This window comes from Pogoniulus pusillus, chromosome 18, assembly GCF_015220805.1.
Source record: "Pogoniulus pusillus isolate bPogPus1 chromosome 18, bPogPus1.pri, whole genome shotgun sequence".
In the NCBI taxonomy this organism is placed as follows: domain Eukaryota; kingdom Metazoa; phylum Chordata; class Aves; order Piciformes; family Lybiidae; genus Pogoniulus; species Pogoniulus pusillus.
The window spans coordinates 65885-74409 of NC_087281.1; positions in this window are offsets into that span (position 1 = coordinate 65885).

Here is an 8525-nt window from a genome sequence, read left to right on the forward strand (position 1 = left end):
AAGAAATCAATGCTTTCAGGTGTCCCTTTCAGCCTGAGCCTCATTGGTCAGAGAGAGACAAGTAATGCTGTGTAGGAGAAAAGGTACTAGGGTGACACCTGTCCAAGTGAAGTCCTGCCAAATCTCCCTTCTGGGGTTCAAAAGCAGACTTGGATTTGTCTGTGACAGAGCCATTTCCTTCCCTTAGCTGCCCCCAGCTCCACAAACCACTGCTTGCACTTGCCTTGCACCTTTGGCAGCATGGCTTGGGATACCATTAATACCATATGTGAGCTTCTCCATGGTCATCAGCCCAGCTTTGTATGAACCAGAGCTGCTGTCTGAACCATGCCAAGGATTTCACTCCGTTCCTGAGTCAATAACCTGCTTTTAAGGGGCTTGTAAGAACTCTTGTAGTGTTCTAGTCTCACACACCTAGGGCAGCAGTATATGTTCCTCTGGGCCAAGTGTGACTGCACAATGTGCAAAGCCAGGGAGGACCACAATGCTTGCATGGCAGGCACCCCCCATATTCATACCCTTGCTTGCTGCCTGAGAACCCCCTGAGGACCAGCAGGATTCTTCTCTCAGAGCTGGTCTGGCCATCAGAGGAGAGCGGTTAGGGTCAGCTAAAGAGATGAAGAACCTGCAAACCTTTGCTACCTGTCATGGTTTGAGGGGTTCCAGGTTATCCCAGAACACTCCAAAGACCAAAATCTGCCCCAGGGGACGAGCTGGTTGTCCCCAGGCATCGCAGTGATGTTATTCAGTCCCATAACCCTGAGAGTGCTTTCCAAGTAAGCAGCAAGGTCGGTTCGATCTCTTCTATCCCTGCCTCTGCAGGATCTCCTCTGGGTAACTAAGTAACCACGTAGAAGGTATCCTGTAGCCCAGAGGCCTTTGAGGCCACGGCCTGCAGGGGATTTCGGCCTGTTGGGGGCCGGAATGGGAAGCAATGGCGATGGGAGAAAATGAGCACTGGGCTCTGGGTGGCGTTTTTTGGGGGAGGAGATTTTGGGGGCAGTTTCTCCTGTATCAGGTGCTAAGGATTCAGGTATGCTGTGTCTTTCCCTGCACACCTCTAGATACAGCCTGTCTGTGTTTTCATCTCCAGTTCAGCCAGAGCGTTACGATTTTACTGCCCTTTCCCTCGGGCAAAGAGCGAAGTGAGGCAGTCTCGGTCTGCCGCGCCCGCGCACACACCGCCGGCAGCAGGGCGGCGGAGAGTGCGGGCAGTGCGGGACACATGGGCGCAGAAATGGGTGGTCGCCCGTGCGGCGAGTAACTAATTCTGAGCTGGAGCCTCGGTTAAAGGCAGCGCAGAGCCCCGGCACGGTGCCGAGCGGCGCGGTCCCAGCGCGGGGGGCGCCTCTTCCCCTGCCGGCGCCTTTGCGGGCTGCAGGAACGCCGGCGGCTCTCGCAGCAGCTGCAGCTCTAAAGGCAGCCAGAGCCCCGGTTCCCGGCTGCCATCGGGCTGTACCGAAGGCAGCGCCGGGTGAAGTCGCTCCGCGCTTCTTGCCGCGCTGGTGGCCACTGCGGTGCTGACGCAGCTGAGCTGCGGCCTCCGGCTGAGCAGAGGCCGCGCTGGCAGGTGCGAAGGTGCTTTCACCGTACTGGAGCCCTCTGATCGATACGACAGTGGTATTCCTGCACCATCCCAACCTGGTGATGCCTGCCAGTGGCACTGACCCCGCAGGGGATCCTTTTCCATTTAAACCACCAGTTTCTTGTCCTCCACCCGAACCTCTCCTTTTCATCTGAGGTCTGCTGGGGAGATGGAGAAGTGTTGCTGTTTGACAGAGTGGCTCTTGAAATAGTCACTCAACTGAAACTGAACTTCAGGCCAGACTGGGTTTGTCCTGGGGCTGTTGTGTCATGTGTTTAGTATAGGGATGAGTTTGATTGCCTTCATCTTGTTTTCAGCAAACCGTTGTAGCGCTCAATCTTCCCTGCAGCTGGAGCACAGTAGGGTATGTGATAGATCCACTCAATACCATGCTCTTTGGCCCACTTTTTCATGAGATTGTTCTTGAACTGAATGCCATTGTCTGACTGGCTCTGCTCCAGCCTAGCAACTGCCAGAAGATCACCACAGACTCAGTGGTTGGAAGGGACCACAAGGATCATCTATTTCAACACCCTTGCCGTGGCCAGGGACACCCTACCCTAGACCAGGCTGCCCACAGCCTCAGCCAGCCTGGCCTGAAACCCCTCCATCACCTGCCTGGGCAATCCAGGCTCTCACCACTCTCATGGTGAAGAACTTCCTCCTCACATCCAGTCTGAATCTCCCCACCTCCAGCTTTGCTCCATTCCCCCCAGTCCTGTCACTACCTGATAGCCTAAAAAGTCCCTCCCCAGCTTTTTTGTAGGCCTCCCTTCAGATACTGTGTCCCAGACTGGAGGCTGTACCAGCATCCCTCTTGCTCCCAAGACTTGCTAGCCTCTTGCTCACCCTTCCTTGCTGGTTTGGATGTCTCATGCCAGGCCCCAGCTCTGTAGCCCCCCAGCAATGGGTGGCCTATCACAGTATCATCAGGGTTGGAAGAGACCTCACAGATCATCAAGTCCAACCCTTTACCACAGAGCTCAAGGCTAGACCATGGAACCAAGTGCCATGTCCAGCCTTGCCTTGAAGTGCCCCAGGGATGGCGACTCCACCACATCCCCGGGCAGCCCATTCCAGTGTCCAATGACTCTCTCAGTGAAGAACTTTCTCCTCACCTCCAGCCTAAATCTCCCCTGACGCAGCCTGAGGCTGTGTCCTCTCGTTCTGGCGCTGGCCACCTGAGAGAAGAGAGCAACCTCCTCCTGGCCACAACCACCCCTCAGGTAGTTGTAGACAGCAATAAGGTCTCCCCTGAGCCTCCTCTTCTCCAGGCTAAACAATCTCAGCTCCCTCAGCCTCTCCTCGTAGGGCTTGTGCTCAAGGCCTCTCACCAGCCTCATCGTCCTGATGCGTTTGCACCTGCCCTGCTGGTGCAGAGAGAGTCAAGAGGCTGCTCTGCATCTGCCTTCTCTGGCATCCCCTCCCGACACCAAGCTCTCCCTGAGGGCCTCACCTCTCAGGCTTGTGGCCAAGAGCAAAGCCTGAGGGATGGCTTCAAACCCATGGGCAGGGCTGCTCCAGGTGGCATGGCTGCTCCAGGTGGCATGGCTGCTGGTGTGCCTATCCAGCAGCTGGCACTGACTGTGCCAGCGCAGGAATAGGGGAAAGGCCTGTTAGTAAGAAACAGTTGTCCAAAACAAAACAAATAGAGCACAGACCTTGGGCATGGAATGTGTGGGTCAGACCTCAGAAAAGAAAGATAAATAGGATCCTGTGGCCAGGACTGCTCAGATAGTTGCACAGCAACATATATCAAGGAGCAGGGAAAGTAACAAAGAAAGTAGGAACAGCGTCTTTTGCCTGAGCAGAGTATGTTAGCCAATTATGTAGCAGTTACTAACTTTCTTACAGTGATTTTAACCAATCAGTGATTCACAGGCCAGCCCTTCTGAGAGAATATATACCTGCCTGATTTTCTAATCAAGTGGAATTTTGGCTTGCATCAAGTCTTTGCCCTGTCCCTTCACTGTGGCAAATGGTGACCCCCCGATGTGATATCAGTGTTTATTGTCTGGGATATGAGGATGACGGCCACGAGCCTCTGGGAACAGTTGCTGAAAGGAAGCAGATTGCAGGCCCACACTCCATCATCTCCTCAAGATTGGTAGGTGAGCTCAGAGAAACTTAAACATGGGGAATCAAAGTTCACATGAAGAAAGGGACGTCTATAAGCTCATGAAAGAATTTGGATACAAACATAAGAAAGAGATACCCAGTTATGAGCTGGAATTACTTGTGAGATGGGTCAGGGACAAATTCCCTGACACTATGGAAATGACTGGTTTTGAGTCAGAGCTATGGGACAAAGTAGGGGTCTGTTTGTGGGATCTTTCTACAAATGGTGATTTGGAAGCACAGTGCTTGCTTGCACCGTGGCAAAGAGTGTTTGAAGCTGTTAAAGAACAAGAGGGGAAGTCGGGGAGAGCATTTAATCCCTTAGACCTAAAGAAGGAGGGAATGCAGACAAATACGGGAATGCAGATGAACGCTTCAATTCAACCCTTTGTCCCTCCCCTGCCTTTTGATGCGGTCTCTCCTACCCTACCGGCGCCTAAGCTGAGAGTGTGATTTAAGCCCACTGTGGGAACTTTGCAGTCAACATCATTTAGTGAAGATCCTTTTGAGTTAGATGCCTTCGATCCCGAAGAGGAACCGGACCTATAACCACCAGATGGTCATGATCCCCGGGTGGTGTGGGCAGCTATTAAACAATGAGCTTTAGACGAAGGGGATGCCAACATGGCAGGGCGTATCACGATTCCGCCCTGACCTGCCACAGCATCAGCCCGCATTATCGCAGCACTGGTGATCTATCCAGGGCGTGGTGGCAACCCCCAGTGGGAAGCTCTCAGCCTTTCAGTTACCAAAGAATTGTGCCGTGTTGCTGCTGACAAAGGACTGGGTTCACATTAAATCACAGGATTGCTTGAGTCCGTTTGTGGAAGTCACATTTTAACACCCTGTGATTTGAAAACAATAGCTAAGTTGCTTTTAAATTCTTCTCAATACATGCTTTGGGAGTTGGGATGGCGTCAGAGTTTAGAAATTGTTTTACAAAGGTTTGCAGCGGGAAATAATCCAGCCCTGCAAGCCTTAACTATGGATCATCTGATGGGCACAGGGCCGTTAGCCGATCCCGTCACTCAGGCGAGAGATTGTCCAAGAGAAGCTCTGGACACCACTAAGGATGCTGCTAAGCGAGCACTCCTTAAGATTCCAGACACCTGTAAACCCCAAAAGGCTTTTATGACTATTATGCAAGGACCAAAGGAGTCGTTTATGGATTTTGTAGCAAGACTGCAGGAAGCTCTTGGAAAGCAGGTTGAAAATGAGGAAGCTAGGGAGATTTTACTTCAACAATTAGCAATTGAAAATGCCAACGTGGACTGTAAGAAGTTACTGAAGTCATTACCGAATCCGAAAGCCTCCCTGGTTGAGCTGATGGAAGCTTGGAATCACATGTGAGACTATGGCGGCTGCTTTTGCCCCTGTAAACACAGGGGGGAGGGTGACTGTTTGCTTCAGCTGCGGGAAGCCAGGTCATATTAGGAAGAATTGTAACGCTCAAAAGGGGCAAGTGAATAAGCCTATATCAATATGCCCCCGGTGCCAGAAAGGTCGACATTATGCAACTCAGTGTCACTCTAAATACGATAAACAAGGAAAGCCACTTCAGGTCAAAGCAACTTTTACCTAGATCCTTTCCTTTGAAGCAGAAACACGTTTTGAGCATAGCTCCATTGTGGACCCATACAAAGGTGCTTTAGAAAAGGCACTCGTTCTGCTTACAGAGCCAGCCAGGAATGACTTAGCCTGGAATCACATGCACCATCCTGCAGCTTTCCAGAAGCCTCACACATTGGCAAAAGCAACTTTCTCCTAGCTCCTTTCCTTTGAAGCAGAAACACGTTTTGATCCTAGCCCCATTGCAGACCCATACAAAGGCGGGGCTTTAGAAAAGGCAATCATACTGCTTACAGAGGCAGCCAGGAATGGCCTAGCCTGGAATCACATGCACCATCCTGCAGCTTTCCAGCAGCCTCACACACTGGCAAAAGCAACTTTCTCCTAGCTAATTTCCTTTCAAGCAGAAACACATTTTCAGCCTAGCTGCTTTGCGAACCAATACAAATGCTTTTTAGAAAAGGCATTCATTCTGTATGCAGACCAAGCCAGGAATGGCCTATCCTGGAATCACAGTCGCCGTCCCTGGGGCAGTTCAAGGCAAGGTTGGACATGGCACTTGGTGCCATGGTCTAGCCTTGAGCTCTGTGGTAAAGGGTTGGACTTGATGATCTGTGAGGATCATCTTCCAACCCTGATGATACTGTGATACTGTGATATCCATCTGCAGCTTTCCAGCAGCCTCACAGATTGCAAAAGAAACGTTTAAAATGTTTGTGGTTTCAAAAGGAAAGGACCTAGGAGAAAGGTTCTTTTGCCAGTGTGTGAGGCTCCTAGAAAGCCATAGAAAAGTGTATGTTATTCCAGCCAAGCGCATTTCTGACTGGACTTATGAGAGGAACAAATGCATTTTCTTAAACAGCATTTGTACTTGTCTCAACAGAAGCAAGGTTCAAAATGTGTTTCTGCTTAAAAGAAAGGGCCTAGGAGAGAGTTTCTTTTGCTATTGTGTGAGGCGCCTAGAAAGCAGTAGAAAGGTGCATGCCATTCCAGATTAGGGTATTCCTGGCTGGGTTTATAAGCAGAATGAGTGCATTTTCTAAACAGCATTTGTACTAGTCCAAAAAGTGTCAAGATACAAAATGTATATGGGTTTCAAAGGAAAGGACCTAGGAGAAAGTTCCTTCTGCCGATGTGTCAGGCTGCTAGAAAGCAGCAGTATGGTGCATGATATTCCAACCTAGGCCATCCCTGGCTCTATTTATAAGGGGAATGACTGCATTTTTTAAGACGTTTTTAATTGTCTGTAAAGCAGCAATGTTTAAAATGTGTGTGGTTTAAAAAGGAAAGGACCCAAGAGAAAGTTTCTTTTGCCAATTGTGGCCGTTTGAGCTGATCCTCTAGCTCATACATAGGGGAGAGATGAACATTCCAGGGATAGGCCACATAAATGGCAACAATAGATAAATTAATATAATTTCATTGGAGCATCAAGAACTTAATGTCTAGAAGCACAGCTTGTTCTCCCCCTTCTCCCACTGGCTTCTGCTGCTGCAGCTTCGCCTATCTTCCCCGGCTGCTGTTTTGGCTACTGCTGCTTCTGCTGCTTCGCCGCCGCTTGACCCCTTCCCCATCTCCCTTAAGGTTATTGTATTGGGTTTTTTTTCCCTTCCTTCCTTCTCTAGTTATTATTTCTCTTTACATTGTTATACTTCTATTATAAGAAAATACAATTTCATCTTTCCCTGACTTTCAAAAGCCTCCCCCGAAGAAAGAATCCTGTCCCGGGTTGGGGGAGGTGCCCCCCGGGGAGAAGTCGACTCAGCACAACACAAAACCCATCCTTTTTTTGAAAGTCAGGGAAAGATGAAATTGTATTTTCTTATAATAGAAGTATAACAATGTAAAGAGAAATAATAACTAGAGAAGGAAGGAAGGGAAAAAAAACCCAATACAATAACCTTAAGGGAGATGGGGAAGGGGTCAAGCGGCGGCGAAGCAGCAGAAGCAGCAGTAGCCAAAACAGCAGCCGGGGAAGATAGGCGAAGCTGCAGCAGCAGAAGCCAGCGGGAGAAGGGGGAGAACAAGCTGTGCTTCTAGACATTAAGTTCTTGATGCTCCAATGAAATTATATTAATTTATCTATTGTTGCCATTTATGTGGCCTATCCCTGGAATGTTCATCTCTCCCCTATGTCTGAGCTAGAGGATCAGCTCAAACGGCCACACCAATGTGTTAGGCTCCTAGAAAGCAGCAGCAGAGTGCATGCTATTCCAGCGTAGGGCATTCCTGACTGGACCTATGAGAGGAATTAATGCATTTTTCTAAGAAGCATTTCTACTGGCCTCATGATAAGCAAGGTTCAAAGTGTGTTTCTGCTTAAAAGGAAAAGACTGGCTAAAGGGTAGGGAGCCAGGAGGTTGGGCCCGACTCTTGTCAGTGGTGCTCAGTCACAGAACATGGGGCAGTGAGCTCTAACTTGACCCTAGGTTCCAGCTGAATGTGAGAAGAGACTTCTTTGTGAGGGTGCTGGAGCCCTGGAGCAGGCTGCCCAGAGAGTCTACGGAGTCTCCTTGTCCGGAGGGATTCCAGCCCCAGCTGGCCAATGCTGGGCAAGCTGCTGTGGATGTCCTCCTTTAGCTGCAGGATTGGACCAGAGGTCCCTTCCAACCCTAAAAATACTCCAAGCCAATGAACAAAATGAAACTGCTGATAGTGCTGAAAAGGTGAGAAAGTGACAGTTTTCAAGACCTCTTCACTCTTTTTTTCCCCTTCCAGGCTGTTCTTTATGCTCGTAAAATCACCAAACAGTTTGGGTTGGATGTGACCTCAAAGCTCATCTAGGTCCAGCCCCTGTGCCCTGGGCAGGGACAGCTTCCGCTAGCCCAGGTTGCTCCAAGCCTGTTTGGGTTCTTTTAGCTTGTTAACTAAAATATTTCAAGTGCTGAGAAAATCTGAAGCAGTTCTTTTCCCCTCAGGACACAGAGCATGCGGTCTGAGCCCCGAATGCCTGAAACAGAGGAGCTGCCAACTTCCTGCCTGCCTGCGGCAAGCAGAGGATTCAGGCAAGTGTTTGGTTGGTGAAAATCAGGTTGGGAAATTTTCATCTGAACCTCTTAATTGTCAATGTTTTGTTTTTGAGAGGGCAGATGAGAGAGTTGGGGTTGTTGAATTTGGAGAGGAGAAGGCTCTGCGGAGACCTTCTTGTGGCCTTCCAGCATCTGAAGGTGGCTCTGAGAAAGTTGGAGAGGGACTTTTTGGGGTGTTGTTCAGCATGAGGATGGGGAGAGACTGGAAGAGGCTGCCCAGAGAG